Genomic DNA, 17,195 nt, shown 5'->3' on the forward strand with positions numbered 1-17,195 from the left:
ATGGAATTATTTTCTTTTAAAAATCACAAAATACAAATCAAATTAGTTTTTTAAAGTTTTCTTTTGAGCTAAAAACATAGTCAAGTTTCACCCCAGGGCAAATTTCTATGGATGAGTTATAAATCTCTAAATAATGAGGTTTTTAATGAAAACAAGGCTAACTCAGTGTGAACTTCAGCAGACCAAATTTTGTCACTATAACTGTAACTTGAAGGAAATCTACAGAATATTGAAAATTTTTTCTGATTATTGTTTAATTTATCAAAACCATATCATTTACAGCACACTGAAATGAGGAAAAAGCATATTCAAGGACATAGCAGAGATAATTACAAAAAGCACCAAGCAGACAAGTAGTGAGTAGGTAGAAGAGTAAGTCACATGAGAGAAGAAAGTATTATTAGGCTCTGTGTAAATCTAGGATTTCAATGGTTATATCAGCTACACACATGGGTGATGGTGGGAAGAACTGAGGAGAGGGGGTTGTTAAACGGACGGAGGGATACCTAACAGGAGTGGAAATGGCATAGTCAGTAACATCATCTGTAATGTTTTCTTCCTGGGGTATGGTATAACTGCTATATATGTAGCATTTTTAACTGGAACCTTGAAATGCAATTAGCAAGTGAACGGCTAAACCCAAAGGGTCCTGAAATAAAGAAAAGGTTGGCAAATTAGCTCTGAAGTAAAGAGCACTCATCATTTGTGCAACAATTTATATTTTCAAGGCATTGTACAGACACCAACTAATGAAGGGCTTTTTTTTTGCTGTTCTCCCTGGAGTTCACATGAATTAAGGCATCTACAAATGAGCACAAACAGGCCAAAACTGTAGTGCATCAACCAAAGGAGTTAAAAAGCAATAGTTACCTACTAGGTAGACACATGGAAGAAAAAAACCTAAACCAGCCATTAATAGTGCAGTGTAGAGCTGCTACAGAGCTGGCTGGTCCATTACCTGGTGCATTAACATTGTGCATCCATAGGTGATACATCTGAGCAGAGAAGTCCTCTCTCTCATTCAGGCACAGTACTGTGCTGGGACCAGCTATTGGTCCATCAGCCTCCACACCGCTGTGCTTCTGTGTCTCTGTGCCACACTTCAGTGCACGTGAAAGACATGCCCGAAACATCAAATAGTGCACTGAAAGGATTATAGACTAAGGAATTGCATCCAACAGGAGCTCACATCAACTGCAGGGAGAGAGCCCATAACCACAACACTGACAGCATTGCTCTTCCCTCTCTTGAAACTCGACCATCATCTAGGCAAGAATGGGACGTTCATAGAATGCAGAACACTCTAAAGCCTAGTGCTCACAGAGATCACTTGCTAAGGGAATACCCAAGTTCCTGGGCATTAATTTTATTTTACATACTCTTACAATAAAAATACATTAACTATTTTGGGAATGAGGAAAAAAACACTTGCCAGTGAATGCCCTTATTATAAGATGATTTTGCAGGGGGTCCCTCCAGTCTCATACTCTTTTTGTTTCCATTGTAAAATGATCCAGTTTTCATCTTCCGCCTGCCTTCCTCCTGGCAGGAAACTTCTCATAGTACCTGGACTGTGGCAGAAGAAAGTACAACCCTTTCTCAGATGAGGACGCCAGAAACTTGATTTTACCACCTCAGTCAGTTACAGAAAGTGGATGTCACCTTCCCTTTCTTCTGAACAAAAACTTCTTTGATGGCTCATTGTTCTGTGAGCTCAAAAAATGAAAATGTAGCAGTGGTTTCTCTGCCTCAAACTGAGATCAGACTCCTCCGTGTGAATCAGGTGTGCTAAGAACAAAGCTACCAAACCTGACTGCTCAGGAACTTAAGCCTAGATAGACTTTGTGGATCCTACAGGAACCTCAGACTAATCCCACACTCAGATGAGAAGGTAGCAACTCTGAAGATGGATACAACCATGACTGTCAAGGTCAGACAGAAGGGCAAGCACTTGAGTATTCACTTCTACTGAGGGGTTAGGCACATTACTTGTGCCTCAGTTACACCTATGAGGCATTTGAAGTACCTAAGTGTCTTTTTGGATCTGGGCATGAATGTTAGAGATAACATTAAACACACATGAACAGAAGCCCTACATATCCTGGACCGTCAATCATTGAGACCTTAGCAACAAATGTCTTCTGAGCTGTGCAGGCTGGATCACAGAAAGAGATGCTGAGAGCATACAAGTAATTTTGTGACTGTAGTGGCTGCTCGTGCAAAGCATACATTTTCAAGTGTTTCCAGTACCACAGAAGCCTTGCAGCTGGTTCTGAGTCATTCTGAGCACCAGAAAAGGTGATGAACATTATAGGAAATGATCTCCAGTTACTTCAAAATATTATTCTGGAATGGAAACTTCTATGAGTTATGTGCTCTAGGAAGTATTTTGTGGTTATTAGGCTCATTTCTGTTCTGTTTTTGCAGAAAAGCACTGCCTACTCCTGCCCACGACTTTGCAATGACAGGCACAGCTCCATCCCATGAAGACTATCCAAAGCATCATTTAACAAAAACCAATAAACAAAACAACAAATTATAGCTCACTCAGCAGATGCTGAAGATACTGGCTTATGCTGGCACACAATGAGGTTCTTTCTCCTTACACCACTACAGTGAATACTCACCAAAGCTCTCCCAGATCAGAGACTTTATCACCTGAAAGGACCAGACCAAATTAGTATGAACTGAGCCAGAGGATCCACTTAGCAGCCTCACCACCCTTCTGCTGACTGCTGTCAGTTCTCCTCTCTGCCTCCATGCTTCCAAGAAAATGGACTGCTCTTTCCTGGATTAATTTGTTATCTCTGTTCAGCTGTTCAGCCAAGGGATGATACAACATGATCATATGAGTGCCTACGGAATATGGGGATTGCTTTCAGGTCCAAGAGCTGAGATATATGGGCCAAGCAGCTGGGACTATTTGCTAATTGTAAATGCAGTGAAGATACACAACACCAATCTTGCAAATTTTCAGAGAAAATTTTGCTGACACCAACTTCTGTTGGAGTCTAATATCTCAAAGGAAATGGTAGAAGCTTCTTGACTTAGGCAATTAAGCCTTACCTGCTGAATAAAGCTTAAGAAAACAGACCGCTGTGAATAGCTTTTCCTCAGCAAGAGGACAGCCTCATCATAAGGGCTTGCCTCTCATGTGTCTATGATTTCTGACAGATTACAGTTAGCCAAGTAATTAGGGTAAAGAAAGTAGCTTGAATGGGAACTTAAAATGGTGAGAAAGGAGAATGATTATAAACAGTGCAGACTATATTAAGGGATTATAGTAAAATTTTTAAAAAAAAGCCTCAGGAGGATTGAAGTGTTAAATAGTAGTTAAATAGCAAATAGAGATAGAAGACAGTCTAATGCCTCTTCTTTTTTCTTTTTCTTTGTAATCCAGATTTAGCAGCAATTTTTGGATGCCTGATGCCCTAGTGTGTGAAAATAGGATGCATTTTCATGATATTAATTTCTTCAACAGGAATGGGGTCAGATGAGGGAAATTTGTAACTTCTTACTGTCAGACAGCCACTAGGACACTGGTGGAGGTCTCAGTGCAGGTCTTATGCCTCGCTCTTCACTAAGAGAGAGGGCTTGCAGGAGGGAATGGTTTTGCTATCTGGCTGGAGCTGAGCAGCCATGTGAGTACAGCTGTTTACTTGGAGATGGTAGATATGGCACAAGACAATCCTTTTAGAATCTGATATCAACAGAAAAAGACACTCTTAAAAGAAAGAAAGAGAGACTTGTCTGAAAATGAAGCACAGATTTAACAGGGGGCACCTTATACGCCCCTATGGCATGGTAACCCAAAAAAAGATGGATTTCATCAGAAAGTAGTTTATGACCACAGCTGGTTTACAAGGTGAGTCACTGAAGCACATACTCTAAATGAAGGCAGTGCCCAGTAAAAATTGGCTACATGTGGCAAACCACACACCCGTCCTGCCTCAAATTCATCTGTGCTGGCCATGTTCCTGTGTCCAGCCTATGTACCAAACCTAACCCAGAGTGAGCCAACCTTCCTCTCAGGGCTGGCAATGCCTGTGACAAGATTTTAGTTAGATTCAGCTAATACATATCAAGCTATTTGCACTCTATGCCTTTGTCAGTTGAATAAGTAAAAGACACCAGCTGAGAATCTGTGTTTAAATATAATTTAGCCTGTCAAGCAACAGTGCTCCTCGGTAGGGGGTGTTTAAATAGGAATCAAGGCTATTGCCATGAAACAGCAAGGTCGAAGACACATCCCCACCACCAACGCTGTTCAAGTCCTGTTTCCAGCTCTGGGCCCTGGGACGACAAGAGAGGAGCCTCAGAGAGGAGAAGGCAGCTGGGAAAGCCAAGAAAGCCATGCTGCAGGGGCGGGAGCAGGCAGATGCCAGCTCCTGGGGCTTGCATTTCCTGAGGCCAACATCCCTTGTTTTTCCTCTGCTGCTACACACCACCCGCAAGTCAGTCTGCCTGTGCATGTATCTAGCTCCAAAATCAGCCACCTCCAGAAGTTTTCCCCATACTGAACTCCCAGGCCTGCCTTGGGGAAGCTGCCTCTGGGCAGGGAAATTTACCCTCTTGCAGGCATGGGGATGGGAGCAGTGCCAGAGCCACCTTTGCATATCCTGCTCTGTATGCAGCCAGCTCATAGCTGCCTAGCTACACTAACCTGTAAAAAAATCATTCCAAGAAAAACACCTCCTTAAATAGCGATGATTTTAAAATGCCACCACGCTGCTGCATGGATCTGCTACATGTGGCTGAAATTTTCAGTACTGACATTCACTTCCCGTTAGTACTGAATTCTGCAGCTCCATCTCCATGTATTTCTTTGAAAATTTGCCCGAATGTGTCTTCCAAGATCTATCAGCTCAGTTTACTGACACAGTCAAATGCTTACTGTTTTCAATTCTGCAGAACCCGTACAGCTGAACACCAAGCTATATCTACTTTCTGCAGCATCATCAAAATTGCCAGCTAAATTTTGAGTTCTGATGCCTTGTTATTGCAGTGACGATACAAGGAGCAAGAAAAACCCCACACACATTTCATTTCCAATACTCACCTGATTCTTGAAACTGTCATTGAAACAAAAAATACTCACCCCCACTACCCCCCAAAAAATGAATGTATTTTTCCTGAATGGTAAATGAGCTTCTCAACAGAAGAATAAATTAGATAAGGAAGAACCAGTAGGTGATGTTTTACTTTAACTCTACATGGAATTAAATTCTCAAAAACAACTGTCAGTATTATGAGCACAAATTTTGCTACCCATGATTGTAGGTAGTTAATAACTGAACATCCAGATGTAACCTGTACTTCAACTCTTTTGGCATCCCCTATGTACTTAATTGAAAGTATAAATAAACATGTCAATGACCATTCTTTGGAAAAGCCAGGTACTCCCACAATGGATGCAAGCATTATGGAACAGGCCAGGGACATCTGATTAAAAAGACCTGGTTAAAACAAACAAACAAAACAAAACAGATGCTCAAAACCAAATGTATGCAGTACAAGGAGTCTTGGAACTAAAGTCTGAATAATCCATCCTGTATGTTTTGCTGACATGGCTTCTAGGACCCAGAGTTTGGTGTTTTGGGGCTTACTGAGTTATGAGCTGCCAGAATGAGTTCACAGTTCACTGGGAATGAGAGCTAATACCTGGGGCTTGAGTGTATCTTCTTTTTTAAAGGCTTTTCAGCAGAGTGGTTGTCTCCAACTCCTGGCTTAGTGGCCAGGACTCTTCCTGAGGAAGGATGGCCTCAAAGTTTTTCATGCTGAGGATGGATCCAGAAGCAAGTTTTCCTCAGGCACTCAAATGGAATCCCCATCTACCTTGTCTCAGAGATGCTCACAAGTTCCCACAGTCAGAAGGAAGGTGCAGTTTAAGAGCAACCTGCCTCTGCTGCCTGTCTGGCCTCTCTGGCATCTTCCCCTTCACACAAGGCCTCATGGGCACTTTGTCTTGAAAAGCAAGGCCCATCCATCAGAGCACAAGCCATCACTCTGTTCACACACTGCTTCAGAGGAGTCTGGTTTTAAGCAGTAAAGTGTCTTAGTCCTGCACATCTGAGTCCACCACACTTTGTTAAGATATAGCGCTGAAAAAGAGTGGAGTCAGAAGGGAAGGAAAGCAGGAAATATTATGGACAGGAGTGCAGAAGACAATATAGATGACGAAGACATATATTTAGGACAGGGAGATTGCTCCCCATGGAAACCCAATGGAGGTCTGAGAGACCAGAAAGATGTTTGTGCAGCTGTAGCTATGACCTGTCAACTCTCAAGCTTTATGTCTGAGGGCTATTTGTTCAGCTGCCTCCTGGACTGGTGCTGTGAAATCTGAGGAGCCAACAGTAATGCAGATTTTCCCTGTCTTTACCTCCATTGATTAGCTATATCGAGTGCAGGAGGTACGAGGCCTAGGGGAGGCTCTGGCAAGAAATGGAAGCAATGAAGTTTGTCTTCCCATTGGGCCCTCACTGTTTGGTACACTCTGTTTTCATACAGCAACCACAAGTAACGTAATGTAGAGCTGGATTGGAGAAAATACGGTGTCAAAAGCCACCATAGCCATCTGTCAGGTATTCTGACACCTGAAGTTTGTTACCTTGGAAATGGTTGGATGTCAGTGCTAGATGAAGTAACTCCCATGCTGAGATCGTGAAGAGCTTGAATAAAGTAAGGCAGTATCATAGGTGGTATTATTATTATTATTATTATTATTATTATTATTATTATTATTATTATTATTATTATTATTGCTTGATTGGCACACCTTCTCGTTTTAAAGGCCTGGAGAAACCTGACAGCTGATATGGGGATTAATGTTGTCATTTGCTATGGTTACCAGCAAACCTTTCATTAATTTCATTGCTTCAAGGTAAACTGTATTTCCACATTTGCTCTTGCTCTAGTAGCGCAGCAAGCTGGGATTTGGCTGTTTCAACAGAAATGTGGGCAACTGATTTACTGTAATTTGGCTGTCAGGCTATTTGGCATTCGTTGGTTTTTTTCAGTGCATACAGATAATGATTACTGCACAGGCAGAGATGTGTAGGCTAACTTTCAGGGACTTTCAAGGCAAAACTCTAGTTCTGATTCTCTTGTCAGTAGTTCTTCATCATTTTAAATAATTGAAGCACATTCTTCATTCACCAGGCATTAAATGAAATGTATGAGTTTGAAACATCTACGGTGAAAATACTAGGTGAAAAATAAAAGGTAAACTGCTTTGTAGCTGTAGTACGAAGCAGCATCAATATGCTCATTTCCATTAAAATATTGCACATTAAAGGTTATAGAAAAGGCCACAGTGTGGCAACAGTTTGATTTCTACTGCTTTTCTCTATAGAGTATGTAAGTCCCGTCTTAATTTTGTCAGATGATATGCCAACCTAGAAGAGGATGTGCAATTAAGAACAAAAAAAACCACAAATAAACAGTGCCATCTTTTGGGCACCGGTTAAAATCCACATATACTAAATTCCAGATACAAGTAAGATATGGATGCTGTACAGGAATGTGCACACACACTTATCCCTGTTGCAGGTGATTCTAGGGTATTAGCTTTATTGTCCCTTGAGAGATAGCGACTTAAAGCCTGAAAGTCTCCATCCTGCAGCTGACCACTTTTCTGCTGTGGCATCCCAGGCTCCAGCAGTGTGGGGTGCAGAGCAACGACTGTTTCCAAGGGTGCCTGTGACATCTCCGTGGTGGATGTAAGTCCTATCAAGGAGCAGATGGATGGCTGAGTATTCCTTGGAAAGTTCTGTGTTTTGAAACACAAGAAATGTGAGAGTAAGGTGGAAATGTAGTGTTTTCATTTCTGCATGGGGGAAGAGCAGCTTCATATTTTACCAACACGATGTCCAAAAGGATTACATGCAATCTCAGACTGCAAACTTCTGGGACAGGTTTTTCCATGGTAGCTGCATGGGTAACAGTCCCCCTGACTGATACAGGCTTTCTCACTGTGAACCACACTTCCACCACTGTTGGGAGTGATTATTACAACACATTGCAACTGTGACCAGAATGTGGGCCTAGAATGAGCTCCAGTCCCATCAAAATGAGTCTTGTAAGCCATAAACATCATTATCTCTGTGCCCCAGGCACTGCCTTAACACCTTCTGAATGCCACAACAAATTTCACAGGTTTTCAGGTGTAATTACATGTACAGTACTAATTTAGATAGGAGCTGGATGCTCAAAACTCCCCTGAGAATCTGATCCAACCTTGAAAGGAGACTGGATTTCCAGCCACGCTTTACTGAAAAGGTACGAACAGAAAGAGTTACACAAGGTTAAGGGCTAATTACAGGATGATAGAAAAGTGTTGCCTTTATCAGTAATACATGCATTACTGTCACAACCATTATGGTGGACAGCATCATGGTTGGTTGTAAGCAAGCAATCAATTCCGTGGATTATAACAAGGGATTAAGCAGTTCTTGAAATATGAAGGAGCACTCTGGCCAAGAAGGGACTGTATAAGGATACAGGACACCAGTCAAGCAGCTTCCAGGTAAATGTAAAATAACAATTTGTACCCAAATTGGGCAGTGTGATCATTGTTTAGTCCTGATTAACACAACCTCTCAAAGACTTAATATTCAATGATCTGCATAAATTGAGTACATTATGGAGATCAGAAGGTAAAGCCTTGGCAGTTCCTTCTCTGACCTCACTCCTTGGAGACACAGCACTAAATCCCACAGTGTTGTGAAGACACCACAGTCCTGCCCCTGGATCCACCAGAGTAAGTGAGGACAATAAGGCAGAATATTCAGAGATAGAAGAAATCTTGATGCTTGAAACATTCACTGTTGCAGTCGGGAGCTGCAGAAACACAGACAAGCAGACAAAGCCTGAGCTCAGGTTGCAGGGGGAAACAAAATAACTTCTTCAGTGGCACAGATTTTTAAACATGTTTAGGCTCCTAAAGCTTTAGAAATCAGCAGGGTTTGTTGTCTCTGAAGTTCAGCTGTATAGCACCCAGATTTCTTTGACAGATACATTCTTGTTCATCTCCTGTCTCCGTGCTCTCTCTCCTTTCTTTTTTCTGCACAGCTTTGTGATGGAAAGGCAATTGTACTGTTACCTTTCCGAATAAAGGTAGTATTCCTTAACATCTCTCTTGGGAAGGCCTACACAGAAAGTGATATTTTGGGGAACGGAGAATTAGACTATAAAGCACCATGAATTGGACAGGGGTCCAAAACTAACACATTTAATTTTGACATCTCCAGATTCCCACTGCAGTTCTTTACCTGGGCTGTGTTCTGGGTGACTATTCTCTTTTCAGATTAGCTTTCTCCAGCTAACACTCTTCTGCTCTATATTTATCTTCTCACCAGTTACTGAATTAGTTAATATTTTTCCAAGAATATAGAATTTTGAGGTCTGATCTACTCTTTTTCCATCTGCAAATTGATATGCTCTGTTCATTTACTCAGAGGAGTTTGGCAGCAGTAGCCACAGCCCAGTTGTGTATGGCATACATCACACATTGCAGAGAGATCAGCATACAGATCTGTCTACTCTGCTTACCAAGCATATCATTTGCTGCTTTGCAAACAGTAAAAGGCCTGATTAAATTCAGGTTTTGTGTGTTTGACAACCTGGCTTGAGTTTGTAGCCAGTGGAATCAAAATTTCATTAGAAATGAAGTGTACACTCAAGAATAAATCATTAGCTTTCTCATCTGCAGACTCTTCATTTGCATGCATTGTTTCTGTGTGGAAAGTCTTTTGTTTAAATTGGTTCTCAATAATAAATGTTGTATCCAACTGCTTTCGGGTGACAAGAATACACTATTTGACACCATGTGGCATGGATATATTTTCAAGCTGTTCTTGTCTATATTTTTGTTATGTTGAAAGCCCAGGGTCAGCCAGAGGTATGCTGCATTAATCATACAGATTTTTCTGGTCAAGAAGAGGTGATGCCTTCTTTAAACAACTGAATGAAGTCTCTTGATCTCAAACTGTGATTCTCAGAGTGGGGTTTACCCACTCCAGCATCTGCTGTGGGGCTCAGACAAGCTGGGATATTTCTGGAATGTGTTGAGAGCAATTTTTTACACAGGTACTGGCAGGACATCAAGGGAGGAATTCAGCCAATTCAGCTGCTCATGGATAATGAATGACTAACCAAGGATGTGACAACTGATAGCACTCTTGGCTGTTGGGGCCATGAGACGGTGGAGCCTTACATCCTGAGGGAAGTGAGGGAAACAACTGGTGCAAAAACTTATTATGAATTTCAGTAGAGTGGACAACAATTTATTTTAGGGCAGTAGTAGACAGGATCTTGTGGGAGGCTGTTCAAAGAGCCCAGGAGAGCTGGCTGTGAAATCACTTTGGTACACAATAATAGTCCACCTCAATGTGCAAGACAGAGCATGTGCCATCGATATAGCAGGAGGTCAGCTTTGTTGAACAGGGAAATGCTGAGTGAGCTCAAATGCTGAAACGGTATATAGAGAAGGCAGAAGCAGAGACAGACTGTCAGAAAAGAATATAAAGACACTATGATAACATGACAGAGGAAATATGGTTGAAACTGGTGTGAAAGGCAAAAAGGAGTGAAACATCTTTCATGGTCATGACTCTCTGGACTTCTACATCCTTGAGAGATTTATCACACACAGAGCTGTTGCTTCACATTTTATTATATAAGCCTTGCACCCATAGAACAGAGATGGCTCAAATTATTTTAGTGGGAAAATAACACTGTCCTCACAAAAAAAAAGGCAATTTTGCATGAGAAAATTTTCAGTTTTGGTCTGCACAGGGCATAGCTCTCTACAGGATGGTCTGGAGCCCACCTGTGGGCTTGGCCTCTGAGTCAGAGCAGGGCTGCAGCAGAAAAGAGCAGGCCACAGCTATGCAGCACATAAAGTGTGAGAGCCTGTGCTCAAACCTTCTTCCTGCTTCTCTTTTACTTAGTAGCACAGCCACACCTTTGGCGCAGACCAAGACCTTGCTTCAGACCACTCCAAGATATGCCTATTGACCAGGGGGATCTTACAGCATCTTCTGAGCCCTCCTTATTCCTTTGGACACTGGAAAAGGTGATGCCTCCCTCTGGGCTCTCATCTTCTGGGAGCTCAGAAGTAGCCTGTTTTTCCCTACTCTTGACAACTCATCCACCTGTTCAGGGAATCATTTGGCTGTCCTGGAAGGCTTCTGTGGGGTGACCCCAGAAATCTGGGATTTGCCAGTGATACTGAAAGCTGTACTCACCAGGAACAAATAGGTCTATCTGGACAGCTATGGTGGGATAAAAACTCTCCTGGAAATGTCTAAAACTTTGGTCTGTGGAGCTTCCATGAATCAGTGAGATGGACACCTTCACAAGGAGCATATTCCCACCTTTCCACCTACTCTTTTACAGTAGATTTGGTAATCCAGGCTCTTTCAGGACTTAGTGCCTCATTTAGATGGCTGAAACTGAGGTGGCTCCAATACTAAGCTGCCATCATATCTCTTTACTTTGATTTGTGTTAAAATTCACCCCCTTTTAGATGGACAGCACAAAGCCTATTTATCTCTCCAGGTACGTCAATTCTTACATCTTCTGGTCTTGTTTATGCCTTTACGCGGGATTTAAAAACATCTTGGAAACTAATCCTCACTGGCACTTGAAAGGCTAAGGATCATTGTGCCCTTCTGATGGCAGTCCATTTTATTTAGTCAGTTAACAGCAGCATTTCTCTGACATCTATAATGTTTAAACATTTATTAAGGGATGTGTTTTATCAGCCAGCACAAAAACTTTCTTGGACCCATTCATGCTGCTCAGGTTCCAAGGAAACAAAATTAACAGTTAGTTCAGAAGTGAAAATTTCTATTTGTGAATGCATATCTAGAAAATATTTGAGGACACACATGTATATACATGTATTTCATCATAACCCCACTGCCTACTTTGCACTGACACTGTGACTTTCAGCTTCTAACTGAAAGTAGCATTTTGGAGAAATAACCCACAGATAACAAAGTAGAGCAGAGTGTGAATGTCTGCACCTTTACTGGGAGAAATTAAATTAATAACAGCTCAATACAATTGAATTTTCAAGGATGGGAAGGCAGGTGATGAATTCCAGCATGTGCTGAGGTTATATCAGATAACAGTAACATTTGAAATTTTACCAGATAACCCATTTCCTGCTTCAGATTTTTATTATGTATTTCAAATGAAGAGGAAATTCTAGGTAGTGTAGCTGCCTTGCTGTGTTATACGACTCCAGTCTGCCAATGGCTGATTTCTCGTGCAGTTTTAGTGCTGTGGATGATGGCTCAGGGTACGATAAGCAGCACAGACCCTGGTTAATGCATATACTTCCTTTGGTTCTGCAACTGAGGCCAAATCAGATAACACAAATATCTCAATATCTACCCCTTGCTTGCTAAGAAGTAACTGCTAATGCACTGTGCAAAAAAAGATCCCTAAATCCGGTCCCTTTATGGTACTTCTCATTTGGGGAACTTGGGTGTTTTGGCATGAGGAGGAGATTGATAGGAAATAAAATTCTGCTTGGATCTTAGAGTATTTAGATGTTAGAGACAAAACAACAGAAGGAGAAAAAGTCTTCCCAGGAAGAGTCACTGGAGGAAACAGGACTAACAACTCCTAAACCTTAGAGATAGAAGGACCCTGAGAGGACACATTTTCTTAGTACTTTAAGCCAGTGCACTAATGCTGGGCAAGAGAAGAAGAAGATGAATAACTCCCACCTCCCCTGGAGGGATGTGTGCTGTCCTGTCTGTGCTGCAAAGAGGAGAAGCTTTTTAGTGCATAGATACAGGAGTCAAAAACCCCTCATTTGTCTTATCGACTGACCCACTGAGACAAGTTATTTCAGCTCCATGTAAAACACAGTTTAGTTTTAATCACAATTATTATAGTGAAGTTGAAGAATTCAGGGGCTATACAGACACAAGGAAGCAGTCTTTAAAGCCTGTACCCAAAATGGGCATTGGTGGAGGCATGTAGAACTCACAGCAGATGCAAACCAAAAAACAAGTTAAGAAAGAGGAAGAAGGACAGGGTATGAAGAAAAGGAGGACCTTGAGCTGAGCAGAGGTGAAACAATGGGGCGGCAGAGATGCCGCAAGGAGTAGGATGTGAGCAAGTAGACAGTCAACATAGGGAGAGCAAATGAACAACATAGGGAGAGCAAAAGCCCTGGGCATGCCTTCTCAAGTCTGCTGGCCACAGGGTTTCCCCAGGATACTGAAAGATGTGTGTTGTCATGCAAGTCAGAGAGGATTTAGACTCAAGAGGGGTCTCACCCCACCAGGCTGGGGCTGAAGGGAAGGTACTATTTGGGGAAAATGTGGCCCTGTTTTATCTCTCCCCAACAGCCATCCCAGGATTGTTCATCCTTCTTTACAGACAACAGTCCTGACACTTCTCTTTCCACACAGCAGACAGGAAGATTCAGAGAAGAAATGCATAGCCTGGGTTTTTCTGGAACAGTGGAAGAATGTCAGTGCTCAGCTGTCAGCAAAATTAGTTGCTAAACCCTTGAGCTCAGTTTCAAAAATCTCAGCTAGATCATTCATTGCAGTAGTTATTCTGTATTCAGACACTTTTGGCCAAACGCATTATTTATGATCCTAAATAATGTCCCAGTTACTGTTTGCTATGACACTGAGTTAGGACTCACTGGGAATGTAAAGAACCTGCAGATAGCAACACTTTGTTACACAGAAATCAATGCTTGCAAGAATCAGCACAGATATTTCAAAGTGTCAGACGAGTTAGTTTTGGTCAATCGATTCCACAGATGTGGTGAGTCTCTGAAGCTGATTCTCCCACTAGTGAGTCTAAAGAACCCACCAGGTATCCTAGTTTTTGATGTATAATTTCCAAGAGCTACCTACATTGCATGGTATTGTGAGGATTAATAATGTTAAAATGTGTTGTTGATGAATTTAGAAAGTGAAGTTCTAAATTTCTTCTCTGACTTCTGCAAACCCAGATGACTTTCAAGCTTGGAAGAGCAAACCTCCCCCTTACTTATGCAATTTATAGGAATGGACCCAGAAAAGTCTGCTTTGAATGTTCCTGCTCACAAAACTTTAAATTACTCACAAGCAGCTCAAACCACAAGCAGCATCAGTGTCTGCACCACCAATTATTTTGAGAAGGAAATACATTTCCATCTTCATGAAGCGGAGAAAGATAAAGTGATGTTTTATGAACTTACTCTTATGTGTCAGGCTGGCTTGGTTGATTTTTTTGGATAGTACTTAATCACATTGGGTCTTTTCCAGGAAATGATAATTTACAAGCTTTTGAAACTCATACTCCCCCTCTTCACTAGTCAGAAAGTATGACCTAGTTTAAGTTACAGCTTGAAGATGTGACCTAGTTTTACAGGTAGCCTGCACCCATTGAACTCATTGTAAAATCTGGAAATCTTTACTTCATAAAAAGTCAGCCTGAACTGTCAGTTTGAATCATTGTTCCTTTTAATCTGGCCCCTGAAAATTAATGGTATTGCCTAATTTAGAAAGCTCAGGACAAAAAACAATTTAGAGGTACTTGATGTCCAAGATTCAGGTCTTCAGAAATATTTTGCTACCCAGCCCCAATGATAAAGAAAGGCCTGAGGGCTCTTCTGTAGATCCCTGCAAAGGATGGTCATCTGAAGGTCACAGTTTAAGACCACTTCACTACTGAAGACACAGCTGGTTAGCCCAGTGGTTGAGAAGTTTGGACAGAATGAATGACCGGCACTGCTGACATGGGAACAACCTGGGAGAAACATGGTGGGGAGAGCACAGCTGCGAGTTTTTAACTTCTCACACAAACTATGCAATTAGGGAAGAAAACATTCCTTGCTTTTCTGGTCTCCCTACTTCATGGCTGGATGTTTGAGTACCTCTAAACACTGGGCAAATACACTGTTTTATAGAAAGCCTGGACTTTTTTGTGGCTTTGATGGTAGCGCAGCAGATGGCTTATTTCCTCCACGGCAGAGCACATTGGTGTGCTTTCTCTTTACATCTCTACCTGGATTAGGAGGCATTGCTCAAATGGGGGCAGTTCTGAACATGTGCAAAATAGAAGAATTTGCACCCTTAAAAGCAAAGACAGATGATGAGGGTAGGTCTTTCTATATAGAAATAAATGGTCTGGCAGCTTTTCTGTAAACAGTTTTTCTCTTAAATGCTCTGATTCTAGCAGAGCATGTCACAGTTCTAGCAAAGCCATCAAAACATTAAGGAGTTTGTCCTAACTTGCAGAGATCTCCATGTGGTCTTCTACTACTTTTCCAAACTTTTCACTGCATTAAATAAGATTCTGCCTTAAACACTGTAAATAACTGACAGCACTGCTCATTTTCACAAACAAACAGATGAACAAGAAGAGGAATAATATTAGAGAGAAAAGTTTGTATTGTACAACCAAGGTAGCTCTGCTGTAATTAAAATGGAGGTTCCCTTATGTTGAAACTACACATGATCGATCACATCCATTACATCGATGGCTTGGGAGCAATGAGTCAGACTTTTAACAAACAGCTCACTTCCATAGTAGAAGAAAATACCAAAACATGCAGCACTGAAATTTAGGAATGATGCAGAACTTGAGCCTTCAGAGACACATACTGAGTTAATTTTTCCCTTAACAAAAAATAATTTCCCTACAAACACAAGTATGGGGGAGTCATGGTAATGGTTATATGTCATGTACTTTGCACAAACATAGAAATGAGTTAGGTGAGAATGGTATTGCAAGGGTTATTTGCACCACCTAAATCTAGGTCATATCATGAAATTCGAAGAAAACTTCTGAGTTTACATTTTTAGCAAATACCACATTTCCGAGTACACAGGAGTTGATAGTATGAGAAATACCAGTATTTCGTTTAGCCCGGACTTTTCTCACTTTAAAATTAGTGCTGTCGTGAACTTTTGGGTAAAGGTTATATAATGTGAAACAAATACCTAGGAAGGGTTTTGGTCTAGCCCAAACTCAGTTGCCTGTTTCATGGCTGAGGCAGCATGACACTCCCTGTCACCTTCAGTCCTATTTTACTCTCCGTGAGAAGCTGACTGGTGTGTGCTGGTCTTGATGTTCAACCCAAACTACTGACTCCAAACAAAAGACCACGATGAAAGACAGTTGATCGGTAACAGTTGGGCAACATCAACTATAATTACTTTGAGAGGAGGAGCTGGTATTAAACCCATGGTACATTCTTGGTGTTGGTCCTTATTTTAGTGGCTCTTATAGTCTGTTATTTTTTCCTCCCTCTAATGGCCAAGAGGGAGAGGAGATCCTGGCCTGGCAGCAGGAACTTGCTCCAGCCGACTCTTTGGTAACCGGCCCATTCCCATTGTTGATTCAGACTGTCTCGTGTTGGGAACAAACCCACATTCATATACTTTTTCTGTAAGAACTTAAATTACTTTTCATTGAATGTGTCTCCAGCCCATAATGATCATAAAGGCCATCTGTGCTCCTGGGCATTTGGCTTGCAAGAGTAGGACAGCGGATGCTGACTGGACCCTCCTCTGCTGGCCACCTTTCAGTTTTATAAGCATTATCAATACCTGGAAAAAACAACAAAAGTAAAACAAAAGCCTCCATACTACTAGGGCAGAATTTCTGCTTGCATCTCAGTTTACAGACATTCCACAAGCACCTTTGAAGTTAGGTGCGGCATATCTCTTCTCCTTCACCAGATTATGGCCTCAAAACTTAGGATGGGGTAACTATAAGCCCTTGTTCCTGTTCCTGGCCTGTTCCTGGCTGGGATGCTGACAAAAGATGGGTCATTCTGGATATTTGGTGAGCAAAGACAGCATTTCCATCATTTGTTGTTGATGCTGTCAAAGTCACTTGGTATCATCCTTTTACATAGGCACAAAAATGCCCAAACAAGTTATAATATTTATTCATGACAGATCTCACAGGAGATACAAAAATAAGATATGTCACCAATGAGCAAGTATTATTCCCAGGGCTACGTTATTCTCAGTTACATGTAGACTGCATATGCTATATTTGAAATAGATAAAACTTGTGGATATATGTAGCAGAAATGCTATTTGCATTGTTGCTTTGTTTTAAACCCCTCTATACTGAACAGAATGACAAATACCATCATATAAACTCACCTTGAATATTGTGTACAGTTTTGGTCACCAAAATATAAGAAAGATATTAGG

Source organism: Chiroxiphia lanceolata, chromosome 2 (genome assembly GCF_009829145.1).
Source record: "Chiroxiphia lanceolata isolate bChiLan1 chromosome 2, bChiLan1.pri, whole genome shotgun sequence".
In the NCBI taxonomy this organism is placed as follows: Eukaryota; Metazoa; Chordata; class Aves; order Passeriformes; family Pipridae; genus Chiroxiphia; species Chiroxiphia lanceolata.